Here is a 14,115-nt window from a genome sequence, read left to right on the forward strand (position 1 = left end):
TGCATGTACAATAGGCCACTTCCAAAACAAGGCAAGGTGGACTTCTGATTTCAATTTTACAACTTCTCAAAATGAGATATAAGAGACTTCAACAAATACTGCTAGTGATCTAAACTGAGATCCAAGCAAAATACAAGTACCAAATAGGCCAAAAAAGACCAAATACTGAAAGTAAAATTTCTACTCAAAATCACTGCAAACAAATGGCAGATTATGAAAGTAGACAAAAAATTATGCACTTTAAAAAAAATGGCACTTGAAAAGGAGTCCATATGAGCTCGAACAAAGCCTCCAAAATTGTAAAAATTGGGATTTCATGATTTCCAAAAACCCTGTATCCAAAAATCCAAAAATTACCACACCACTATATAGATCACAAAATTCTACCCCAAAACAAAAAAAATTGCTCGAAAAAAGGAGTCCGAATGAGTGAGATATCGCTATTTGAAAATTGCATGCAAAATTATAATTTCGGGAAAATTTCCGCCGCAGCTTCAAATTTCAAATGCCTCTAGATTTGGCCTCCGAAGTCCAATATTGATGAAACAAAGGACAAAACTGATTTCCTTGGACCTCCTCAATCCAATGGTGACCTCATTTATGACCCATCAAGCTTCAATAATAACCTGCAATAGAAAGCTCCAAAATGCAAACCCTAAATAGCATCAAATTTCTCTCAATTAGCAAACCAATGACACTCTAATGGCTCTGATACCATGTGAGATTTTGCCAAGATATAGAGGCAATGGAAAGCACAAATAAGAGAGAACAAAATATGACAAGAATAAACTGTATTCCTATCAATGATGCAAAATACTGATCAACTGGATCATCAATCGTTACATACAATGAATATGAGTTCGCATATATAGGCAAGGCAATATGGATATGTGAGAACACAAACATGACATGTGGCTCAATAAGAAACAAGGGTATGTAGGAAATATGTAAGGGTAGGTAGGAGAAACAATATAATATTCCACATGAGGTGGAATGTAACAATAAGATAAGATCAACACCATAAAAGGTGGAAATTATCCTACACACACTATCTCAATGTGGCACAAACACCCAAGTGTCTCGTACCCAAACTACTATGAAATGCATTTCCTAAGTAAACTTAAGTAAGGTGTAATAATATCCATGATGAATAATTATTTACGCCAACACTCCTCCTCATGATGGACCTAGTATCCTTCCTACACTTTCTATTCCTCCTATATATACTGTAGTCCCACCTCCTACATCTTACAAAGGAAAATGCTTGGCATCTCCTCTTTTATGACCCAGTAGACCTTCTCCCATTTATTCACCTTTAAAGGAAGAAAAGCGACCTATGTCCATTGATCCTTAACTTTCACAACCCTTGACTAAAACTAAAAGAAATAGTTGTGTGAGAGAACATCGATGAAGATTTTGTGCCAAGGCTCATGAACTTGCTTCTCAAACTGTTTCCTCCCTGAAGACACCAAATGTTAACTTTGTCCCATTTGTCCAACCTTCACCGAATCCTAGGGAGGAAGTTCAACCTAAATCACTAAGATTAAAAATGCTAAGAAAAATGACGGTTCATGTTTTTTTCGTGTAAGAGATCCTATTTATATTAATCTTGATAAAGAAATGGATGATGATGTTGTTAACGCTAACACATTTGTTGATTCTAATGATTCCGATGATATGTATGGGCTTATTGATGTTGACAATGATTTATCTAAACAACTTTTAAAAGCATTAATCCTAGCTCCTAGTGATAGACAAAGCGACTAATCATTAGAGCATGGTACTTGTTTGGAACTTGTAGTAGCTCCATCTATTGTGCTCTAAGTTTCTCCTCTTGCATCTTTTCCACCTTCCCAAAACAATTTTTAGGAAGATTGGGAGGTAGATGATTTGCTTGATTAGCTTCATTCATGTCATAAATTCTCTCTCCTCTCTTGGTTTTTTGTAATGTGCTTCCCCCACGATGTGTTATGTTAGGTTCTCTTTAGATGACCCTTGTCAATTGGTTGGTGCAAGGTAATAAAGAGGTTGAATCTGTTGTGGCATTCTTCTATTTGTGTCTCAATTATTCTATTTGTTGTCCCTTGTGTTGTCTACTTGAGGATGATGCAAAGAATTGAGATCTCTTTTGGTGTCTTCCATGTTGACTCAAAAGATACATGTCACCTTCTTCCATTGTGCTCGTGGTTCCACTACCTTTGGGGGATATGGTCAATTCAATACAAATATCTATTATTTATCATAAGAGCATATTGACCCTAGAGTAAATGGATCCTTTATGTGTTTTTAATATTTTGTGACTATTATCCCTTGATTTGTCCTTTCTTGTGGGGCATCTCATTGTGGTAATGTGCTTGTCTTTTGGATGCATTTTATCTTAAAGCAATTGCTCTTGATAAGACGTATGCAATCTCTTTAACGCGGGGGCATACACTTCATTTAATGTTTCACTTTATGCACACACTATGACATGTTTTGATACTCAAGTTACTTTGCAAACTGAGCCTTTTGCTTTGTAATTTGTAATTTTTTATTTTTTTCATGACTCATAGTAAGTGAACTTTACTAGGATAGTAGTGATGATTCTCTCTCTCCTTCCTCTTTCTTATGATGTCCCTTTTATCTTGATATTGAAGTAGTAAGATCCTAAAGTCCTTAGGGGCTTAGTGTGTATTGTCTCTTTGGTGTCTTGATGAAAGTTTTCAATCTAGACGTTTGTACTTTACCATGAGTATGCTTAGTCTCATACTCTTGCTAAAGTGGGGGATAAATGTAGCATCCTAAATTGTACTTGCCTACAATTTTGTCCTCACTTTGGCATTTTATCCTCTAAGGCCTAACTAAAGCACTGATTTTGCTCACACAACTATTGAACACAACTTTTCACTATCTACACTATCTTCCCTTAATCTTGGAGCCCTGATTTCAATTCAATTTCATGGTTAATTCCAAAATTAGGGTTTTAAGGCAAACCCTTATTCCTAAAAATTTCCCCCTTCTTTCCATGTGCAAGAAATAGGTACAAAGTTACGTTTGGGAGGATCAATAGGATTCACAAAGATGAATAGGTTCACCTTTTGACAACGAGAAATTTGGAGGACTAGGTTGAATTGGAGCAACACAGTCCCAAAAAAATAGGCCAAAATTTTATGAACAAATCCGAATCATTTTCTTCTGCTCAAATCCAGGTTGGTGGCTCCAGAAAACACCTATAGCTCACTGTTTCTATCAGATTGCTTTAATAATTCAATATTTTACCCTAATCTTTAACAATTCAAATTCAATTCAATTTAAGGAAGAAAGAGCCCCATCTAGGAAGTCTGGAATCTTATCAGAATCTTGACTTATCGTATCTATTAAATTCCATCTTTCCTAATGTTTTGGTAAAATAGGCTCATTAGTGGTTTTATTATGTTAATTTAATAACCTTAACTTTTCACCATTACATTTTATAATTAAGATTGCTTAGGATTAATCAAGTATTAGTGTGAGGGGGTGTAAGGTGTTGGTATCTTCCATGGGACTTACACTTGCCTATTTAGGATATTGTGGCACGTCTCTTCACATTGGTTGTATTTGCCACCTCTGCCTCTCTCATTTTCAATATATACTCACTACTAGCTAGTCTTGGCATTCCATTCCATTCAATTCTATTGCATTGTAATTGTATTTTGGAGCTATTTTCTCTTGTAGTCTCCCAATGCTATTTTGCTTCTTTAGCATTTGTAATTCCCCCTTGGAGGCTAACTATATATTGTTATTTTGATCTGTGTATCATTTGTATTCATAGTTTTCTTTCTATTCATTTGCACTAGGTATTTTTGGATATTCATCTTTTCATATCATAACATGGTATCAGAGCTATTCTAGTACAAGAATAGATTTTGGTTTTTGTATTTGAGAGTCTTGGGAGGGAACTAATAATTTTTGTACAAGTTTCCAAAAAAACACAGTATGCTCTTCTCTTGCATTTCCATATGAACTCGAGAACCATAAAAGTTTGAGGGGAAAAATTAATCTTTAGGGTTTTTTGTGCAAATATTTTGTAAAATCTGGGTGTTTGTAGGATTTTGGTGATCTTGGTGGCCTTTTTAGTTGTTGCATAGCATCTCAAAGGCTCAATAAAGTTAGATATGGCTTTTTTTTCACCAAAATCAAAGCACAATATACCAAAGGAAAGAGTGGAGGCATTTTCATTTTTGCATCAAATTTGTGTCTTCTGCAAGTCACATTGAAAAATAATTTTTGGGTTTTCCATGTATAAATTCTGGTGTTCCTTATGTGGCCATTTTTTTTCTTGTTTACTGTTTAATGTGCATTAAGCATATTTGGTCAAAAAGTTAAAGTTTGGTAAAAGATTTAATTTTTGTGAGAATATTGATTCACCCCCCCTCTAAATATTCTGGTCCCTTCAACCAATTCAACACTATCTTGGGCTTGATCAATTTGTTTGTCATTCTTTTTACATATTTCATGTTGAAGTTGGTGTTGAGCATAGCTGAAAAGCTATTTTTTATAGATCATATGTTGTACTTTTGGCTGTTGTGGGCCTTCAAACTATTGTTATATAGAAAAAATCTTTGTAATCACATTAAACTATAAAGTGCCAACATCGGGGAGAGAGTGATTTCTAATATTAATGGAAAGGGGCTATCTCTTTTTGTCTTATGTGTAATCACAAACTAAGATAAAGTTTCATTAATGGGGGAGTTAATCATGTCTCTTGATAACCATGTCCATCAATCCGTTGTCAAACTAACTTCATAAAACCATTTGTCCTGGAAACAAGGGATAAAGAATCACTATCTTAAGTAGGATCTACTAGCCCATCTCCTTAGACTTGTCCTTAAGCCAATTGACTATGAACAAAAAATTCATGGTTTAACAATAATGATGTGGTTTACTATTTTTGAGTATACTCTACATCACATAAAGCACACTGAGCACACTTTCACTACTTGGACCATCATCCAAGAGTTGTGTGGAGGCATTGGATCTTCATCTAACAGTGATATTTTCTTGGAAAAACACTTCTATTGCACCATCTTTTATAGACACATCCTCTTAGAATGATTAGTTTATTGATACCCCATCTACACTTTTTGATTCTCAAGAGTTAGGTATTGCTTCTTCAAAATCTTCTAGTGATTCCTTGCAATTATAATGTGTGTGTGTGTGTTTATAACACACACACACAGACACACACAGACACACACACACACACACACACACACACACACACACACACACACACACACACACATGTATGTGTTCTGGAGATCGGTTCACTTCATCCATTTCTTTCTAGCAACAGGATCGGACCAACCTTCCATGAAGGCTATATACATATATGTACACACACACACACACACACACACACACACACACACACACACACACACACACACACACACATGTATATACATAAATACATATGTATACATATATACATATATACATATACATATACATATATACATATACATATACATATACATATACATACATGTATGTATGTATACACACACACACATATATGTACATATGTGTGTGTGTGTGTGTGTGTGTTTATTTATATATGTATACATATGCATATATATATTTATACATATATGTACATATATATCCATGTACATATATATATGTATACACACACACACACACATATCTGTGTGTGTGTGTGTGTGTGTAAACACATATATATACATATATACACGTACATGTATAAATGTACATGTATATGTGTTTACATATGTATATATGTATGTATATATATGTATATACATATATACATATTTATATGTGTATATACATACATACATACATACATACATACATACATACATACATACATACATACATACATACATACATACATACATACACACACACATATGTATGTATATATATGTATATATGTATATATATACATATGTGTATAAATACACACACACACACACATATATATATATATCTTTCTCTCTCTCTATACATACATACATACATACATACATACATACATACATATTGTAGCATCCTAAAATTGCACCCCTTGCAATTTGGATTGCATTTTGGGCCCTCACCTTACCAGTCTCATCCCCATGCTTGATCGAGACCTATTTATGCCTCTTCTATGCAACAAAACCTCATATTTGCATCTTACAACTTGCATAGCCCTTTGATCCTGACCCAAACTGGGGTAGGACCAGGGCGCCATGCCCTAGTCCTCCCTAATTGGGACCTATCTTGGCCCCTAGGCACCTATCTCAATTTTGAGTGGGAAATAAATCCCCTATGTCGACCTTTGTCAAAAAATTAAATATTTGACAATAGGCAAGTATATAAGGAAGTCTTCCCCTCTCATTTGTCATAACACATATTCATAAGGTGAGAGCATGACAAGGTGGAGAAGGCAAGGAGACTAAATTCAAGCATCAAGCATTCATCATCTAACATTCCTCAAGGTTGCATACTCTTCATTCATCCATTGGAGCATTATTACATCATTCATTTGCAAGCATGTGTGTGTGTTAAGGTTTTGTCATGTTCATGCCATTTCATACAACATATGTGATCACATCTAAGAAGCAAAGCATCATCATCATCTATTGCAGATTTGAAGGTATACCTTTCCATCATTTATTTCAAGCATTTGCAGTATTTCATTCAAGGTTGATTCCAAACCGAGGTTTGACTTAGGCAAACCCCTATTCCCAACCCCTTTCTTCTTCTTTCTATGTGCTGGAAACACGTGTGCAACTATACTTCTGGAATTAAGCTTTATTCGCAAAGACAGAGAAACCCTTTTCGACGAGCGAAAAATTTGAAGGACAGATTGGAGGGCGCCCCTATTCGGACACACGATCCCTGCAACTTTTTCCCAATTTCATGGAGTAGCTTCAAATGATCTCAAACTTCTCAGATCCAGGTGCACGACTGAATCTCGAATCTGTAACTCGTTGCTTTCTCATACCGTGTCTTCAATTTCAACACTTTACTTATTCAACTTACAAAAGAGGGTCAACCAAATTCCAATTCCAACCAATCTGTATTCAATCCTTGTATCCTTTGGCATTGGATCTAGTAGATTCATCCCCCTCTTTTGAATGTAAAGTTTCCTCAAGTGAAAATTGAGCTTAGTGAATCTCCCCTTCCAAGTGGTGAATTTGCTAAGCTCCCAATTTTCCACTTTACATTTTGGTGAACTTGACTCCTTACACCATTAATTCTGATTTTTGTTTTCAGATATGAGTGTATGCAATTTTTAATTCAAATTTTCATTTACAAGTTTGATTTCTTTGCAAATTTTAAAAACTTAGAGGTTGATTTCATTAAAACCCTAATTTTTTATTTTCAAAATTGACCTTGTGATTTGCTTAATTTGGATTAATTATTTTAGATATGAACATTCATTCAATTTGCAAATTTAAATTTTCACCTACAAGTCAAATTTCACAATTAAGTGGTTAATTAAAAAAACCCTAATTTTTTAATTTTAAAATTGAGCTTGTGGGTTGTTTAAATTTTGAATTTCCCTCTTCAAATTTGGTTGCTAATTTAAAATTCAAATTCAAAATTGCAACCTTGGATCAAATTTCAATTTCAAATTTCAATTTTAAAATTAAGTGGTTAATTAAACAAACCCTAATTTCTAAATTTAAATTAATCTTGTGCATTTTCCATTTTTCCAAATTTCAAATTCCAATCTTAGATCTATTTTCAAATTTAAATCTTAAATTAAGTGGTTCTTTCTACAAGTCCCTATTTTTAAATTTAAACTTTAAAAAATTAAGAGGTTACTTAAAAGAGCCCTAAGTTTTAAAATTAAATTAATTCTTTAAATTCTTAAATTTCAAAATTTCAAATTTTAAAATTAAGAGGTTATTTAACAAAGCCCTAATTTTAAAATTAATTTTTTCTTGGGTAAATTCAAATCTTCTAGTGGGTAATTTTAAATTTAAATTAAGAGGTTATTTGTAAGGCCCTAATTATAAATTTAAAGTTCCTAGGAGGTTGCATAATTTTTCAAAAATTGAATAATCATTTTTGTAAAATTTTGAATTATTCAAATTCCATTTTCCAAATCACAATTTTCAAATTTTCAAAATCAAATTTGGAGATCTCATCAATTTAAATAAATTAAGTGGTTTTAAAAATCCTAATTTATTTTCAAATAATTTGCTTAGACTTAAATTTCAATATTCATCACAACAATTAAAGGACTTGATCTATTTTCTATTTCACATATGATTGTGTTGCTTTTTACATACATTTATTATAATGTTGTGTTGGATAATGGTTTCACTTCATGTTACTTCTTTTCATTCATAGCACTTGGGCATATTGCATTTTTTGGGTTTTCAAGTTGATTCCTTTTCATAGATTAGATCTCAAAGCTTCAATTTTTTCATGTATGTTGTGTTATGGTGATGTTTTTGGGCAAATGCATTCCATACGTAGATCACCTAAAAGCTTTTGTAGATCCTAATCCTAGAGATGACAATGAGAAACCTAATACTTGTACCACTCCTAGGGTATCTAATGTGAATTAAGAAATAACTAATACTCCTATCAATGATCTCTCTAATGGAGAGAAAGCGTTGAAAAGAAACATGGCCCCATCTTCTTCTCATACACATACCCTTGTGCAAGGGGGGGAAATCAAGATATTGATGTTTCTATCTCTCTAGATCCTCCTTATTCTCCCATAGCCTATCTTAAACATCAAAAAAATTGTAGAGAAGATGATGTCATGTATTTCATTCATGATCTCTCTCCCCATATAACATTAAGCAAAGATGAGGCCTTAGATGATAAGGATCTCCCTTCCCAATCTACCAAAGAGTATATGCATGATGAAAGAAAGGAAAGTATTTCTCTACAAGATATTCCTTCTTCATCTACTAATCCTGTCATTCCTTTTAAACATCATTACACTACAAATTTCAAAGAACTGTATTATAATGTTCCCCCACCTTCTCAATTAAAATATTCTAATAGGAGTGGCTTTAACATAATATCAAAACAAGGTTTTAGAGGAAAAGGAATTCGAGTCCCTATAAACCCTCTTGCACAAATAACCACAGAAGGGATAGGAAATGATAATAAATCTCCTATATATGAACTCCTTAGGGTTCAAGACTTCAAAAACCATCTAAAAAACAAAGGATGCATCAGAGGCTAAAAGGGCTTCTTCTTCAAAAACTCCTTTTTGTTCATTTCATCAAACCCATAATCACCATGCCGATGATTGTCCCGATTTTCAAAATTCAATAAAAGAACTTATTGATAGTGGTAAAGTTAAAATCATGGATGAAAATCCTTCCTCTTCTAATAACAACTCTTGTCCTCAATCTCAAAAGAACAAACCTACATCTATTAATGATCAAGAAATATTAGCAACTAGAATATTTTGGAGATTGAAGTATGATAAGAATATTGCTTTTCCTTTCATTAAAACTAATTACAATTATAAGCATAAGAAAGATGATTAACATTGTCTTTTTCATAATTGGTATTCTCATTCTCTTGGAAAGTGTAAAGCATTTAAGGAATTTGTTCAAGAACAATATGATCGTGCTCGTATATGTCTTTCAACTGATCTTGCTCTCTTTCTAGGTAAAAAGGTAGTGCTTTAGCACTCCTTTCCCTTCATGTTGCTCCTCACCCTATGACACAAGTAGTAAACTTAATTGGGGGCTCTTTGTCATTAGAGGTGTTGCTTCTTCAATTTCAAATATCTTGGGGTAGCAACATGATTTCCCCTCGTTCTCTCCTCTTCCTAAAGGTTTCACTATTTTATTTGTGATTGCATTATTCATAAATTGGTTTCCTTTCTTGCATGGAATTATCCTTCATGCGAGCACATGTTTGTTCGTTAGACGAGACCTATTCCTTGCTTAAAACAGTGCATCTATTATGAATAATCTCTCCTTAGAGAACTTTTATAAACCTTCTTCCCCTTCCTTTCTCACTGAAAATCACTTCTTCTTTTGTGCACTGTTATTCATCACTTGATGCCCTTTCTTGCATAGAATTATCCTTCATGTGACACACATTTGTTCCTTGGTTAGGACCTATTCTTTGTTTGAAATGGTCTGTCTCTTATGAATAACCTCTCTTTTAAAGATGTGTAATTTTCCTCTTTGTCTTCTTTCTTGGGGGCAAAGATGGCTTTTTCTACCTCCCTCTTTCTATCTAATGTATCATTTTTCTCTTTAGGGGTTGTGTTTTTCATGTGTTGATATCCTTTCTTACAATGGTATGTCTCTCATCAATAATCCCTCCTTAGGGGAATATGTGATCTTTCTTTCTCTCTCATTCTCTCTCTTTTAATATTACCACTTCTTTTGAGATGCATTTTACATAAACTAATGTTTTTTCTTGCATTGGATATTCATTCATGTGAGTTTATTGTGCATTTCCTTAATGCCTAATCTCTCCTTAGAAGATTGTATAATTCTTCTCATTGTCCTTACACTTGGGGGGAAATGATTGATTTCTCCTCCTCTCTCTCTCCTCTCTAAGGATCTACTTTTCCTTTGTGGAGTGGTGTTTGTTCATGATTGCAAGTCATTCCTTGTGTGAAGTTATTGTTTGCTCAAGGACTCTCTCTTATACAAGAGGTGTAAGTCCTTGGCTACAACCTCTTCTTCACTTGGTAATGTGTATCTATCATAAAATTACCCTTCACATTGGGTCAAACATATGTCATCCTTCATCAAGAATATTTTTCACCTAGCAATAGGAGGAAGGCATGAATTCTTTGTTCTCCTTCCCTTATTGTGGTAGAAGATGTTATGTTTGTTAAAGATAGCTCCTCTTGGAGGTAGCTGTCTTTTGCACAAAGATCTATTCTCCTCCAAGGATCCCCTTTACACTTGTCGCAAGATATCTCCTTTTCAACTATCTTATCCTTGCTTGAAGAGTATTCCCTCTCCAACTTGGATTTATGACATTGTTTCTTAAAGGATATCTCCTTGGTGTTGAAGGTAAGGTATCGTTTGATGGTATGATGAATAAATAAGGATACATACAACTACTAAGAGGGGGGGGGGGGGGTGAATCAGTAGATGGAAAACTGACTAAACTTTCACCAAACTCCAAAATAATCTCACAAGACAAACTCAGAACTATCTAGTTCAAACACTGAACTACAAACTGCAATATCACTATCAAGTATACCGGTTGACTGTCATAATAGAATAGTAGTTTAACAGCTCTGAAACTCTCAAAACCTTTTAAAAAAAACATTCAAATACTTTACTAACAATAGTAAAAGCACATTTCAGATTACTGCTGGTCATCATATCATATCTAAGTGGATTCAACAGTTAAGCAAATTAACCATAGCTAACATAACCACAAAAACATTCACCACGTGACACAATTATTTTGACGTGGAAACCCAAATGGGAAAAACCACGGTGGGGATGAATACCCACAAGTATTCTAAACTCTTTTGAAGTTCTCCTTATTAGGAGCCAAGCCTGTTAAAGCTTTACAAAAATTCTTGTTAGGAACAGACCCTGTTAGGGACCACCCGGTTAAGGGATTGACTATAATGCCCTATTAGAAGTAAGACCCTGTTAGGAGTAACCTCGGTAGAGGATTTGAAATCCAAGCTAATGGTTCACCTGGTTATAGGATTTAGATAGCACTAAGCTTGTTAGAGCTTACCCTATTAAGGAATTTGATTGTTGTAATTGTTACAGAACAACAAGGGTTTCCTGATCTGGCGAATAGCACTACTTTGCTTGATCAGATGCTTTTCATGCTTCTATCTTCCTTCACACATACCGCAGATACACCTTCTGGTTTGACAACCAACAACACTTACACTTAACAAAATTGCCAACACTACAACAAAACAACTCATCGACCTTATAAGCAAAACAATAGGTTGGTAACACATCACAAACCTAAGATCTCATAGAGATTACAAACAAATCGGTTCAAGTATGATCATTGGATTACATAGAAATCATTGCACATGATTCAAGACAACCTCGACTGCTCCTTGATCACCGCTTCATCGATTCTTGTAACTCATCACGCGGTTTCCACTTCATGCAATGTACTCGCTCATTTCCAAGATAAAGGCATTATCTTTACATGCCAAAATCCATTTGAAACTCTTCACATACAACAAATTATATTTGGTATAATCATTACCGTTCATCATTTGATCATAAACCAATACAATTGATTCACCAAGATCCATCAGTTAGGGTTTAGCACATCAACAGGTAGGGTTACCGGTTGATCTTAATGATTCTCAAGTAATACCGATTTCCTTTATAGCTCACCTACTGGTTGCAAAACAACATCATAACAACATCATTACTAGTTATAATTGACATCAATAACAACATAATAGTTCACCATGTAATCTTCATGCAAATGGCAACAATCTCCCCCTTTGGCATTGATGGAAATACAAGTATCAATATCCTTGATTGTGATGATTGTGTATAGGAATCCTGGTTTATATTTTACCATGTACTCTCCTTCAAATGAGTCTGCATGTCTTCAACTGGTAATTGGCTATAGATATTTTCTCTATCAATCATACAATTATTCTCTCCATATATTTCTTCTCCCCCTTTGATAATAATGCCAAAGTGAAAGTAAAACATGTAGTGTCATACTTCACTGTTCTGCATCAACAATCTACAACTTGATGCTCCCCCTATGGAATAACTCCACTTTACACCAATCTTGCTTCAAGATTCTACAATTAGCTTCGGGACTGATGTATTCCACATCTGCTAAATTGACCTCATGTAGGGGCACAACCCCTAGGTGACCTCTAAGATACTCAAAAGTACTCTTAGGCAGAGGTTTAGTAAAGATATCTGCTAACTGCTCCTTAGTAGATACATGCCTCAGTAACACATCTTTACTATGCACTTTCTCTCTCAAGAAATTATATTTCAGCTCAATATGCGTGGTTCTAGCATGCAATACCGAGTTCTTTGAAATATTTATTGCATTGGTGTTGTCACATAAAATTTTTATTGGTTCTATAATCTTCAGCTTGAATCCTTCCAGAATGTGTTTCATTCAGATTGCTTGGGTACAATTTATAAACACTGCAACATATTCAACTTCAACAGTGGACTGTGATATACAACTCCACTTCTTGTTTCTCCAAGATACAAGTCTTCCTCCAAGAAAGAATGCACCACCTATTGTTCTCTTCCTATCACCAATATTTCCTGCCCAGTCTGCATCTGTATAAACCTTCAAATCAAAGTTACATGCATATGGATACCATAATCCATAGTCAATAGTACCTTTCAAATATCTGAATATCCTTTTAGTTGCTATCAAGTGTGTCTCCTTTGGATCCTTCTGAAAGCTGGCAACTTAACCAACTGCATGAGCAATATCTGGTTTGTTGTGAACAACATAATGCAGTTTCCCTATCATTGATCTGTAATCCTTTTCATCAATAGATGCGACATCCTCCTCCTTAGATAGTTTACAACCTGTAACCATTGGTGTCCCAACTCATTTACAGTCACTCATTCCAAATGTCTTTAATACCTCTTTCACATACTTAGATTGTGTGATAAAAATACCACTCTTCATCTGCTGAATTTGCAAACCTATGAAGAATTTTATTTCTCCTACTAGAGACATTTTAAATTCACTTTTCATCTCATTTGTGAAGTCATCCCTCATGTCATCATTGCCTCCAAATATGATATCATCTACAAACACTTCATAAACCAGTATCTTATCTCCTTCAGATTTGAGATATATATTGTTGTCTTCACTAGTTCTCTGAAAACCTATCTTCATCAGGTGTGAATGTAGCCTTTCATACCATGCTCTTGGTGCTTGCTTCAAATCATATAGTGCCTTGTGCAGTTTACACACCATATCCTTTGCATCAGTCAAAGCATAACCATCTGGAAGCTCAATGTATACTTCTTCTTCCAGTATTCCATTTAGAAATGTTGACTTCACATCCATCTGATATACTTTGAATCCCTTATGTGTTGCAAATGCAAGTAGAGTCCTAACACCTTCCAGTTTAGCAATTGGTGCAAATGTCTCGCTATAGTCTTCCCCTTCTTCCTGTGCATAACCTTTATATACCAATCT

This window comes from Cryptomeria japonica, chromosome 6 (assembly GCF_030272615.1).
Source record: "Cryptomeria japonica chromosome 6, Sugi_1.0, whole genome shotgun sequence".
Lineage (NCBI taxonomy): Eukaryota > Viridiplantae > Streptophyta > Pinopsida > Cupressales > Cupressaceae > Cryptomeria > Cryptomeria japonica.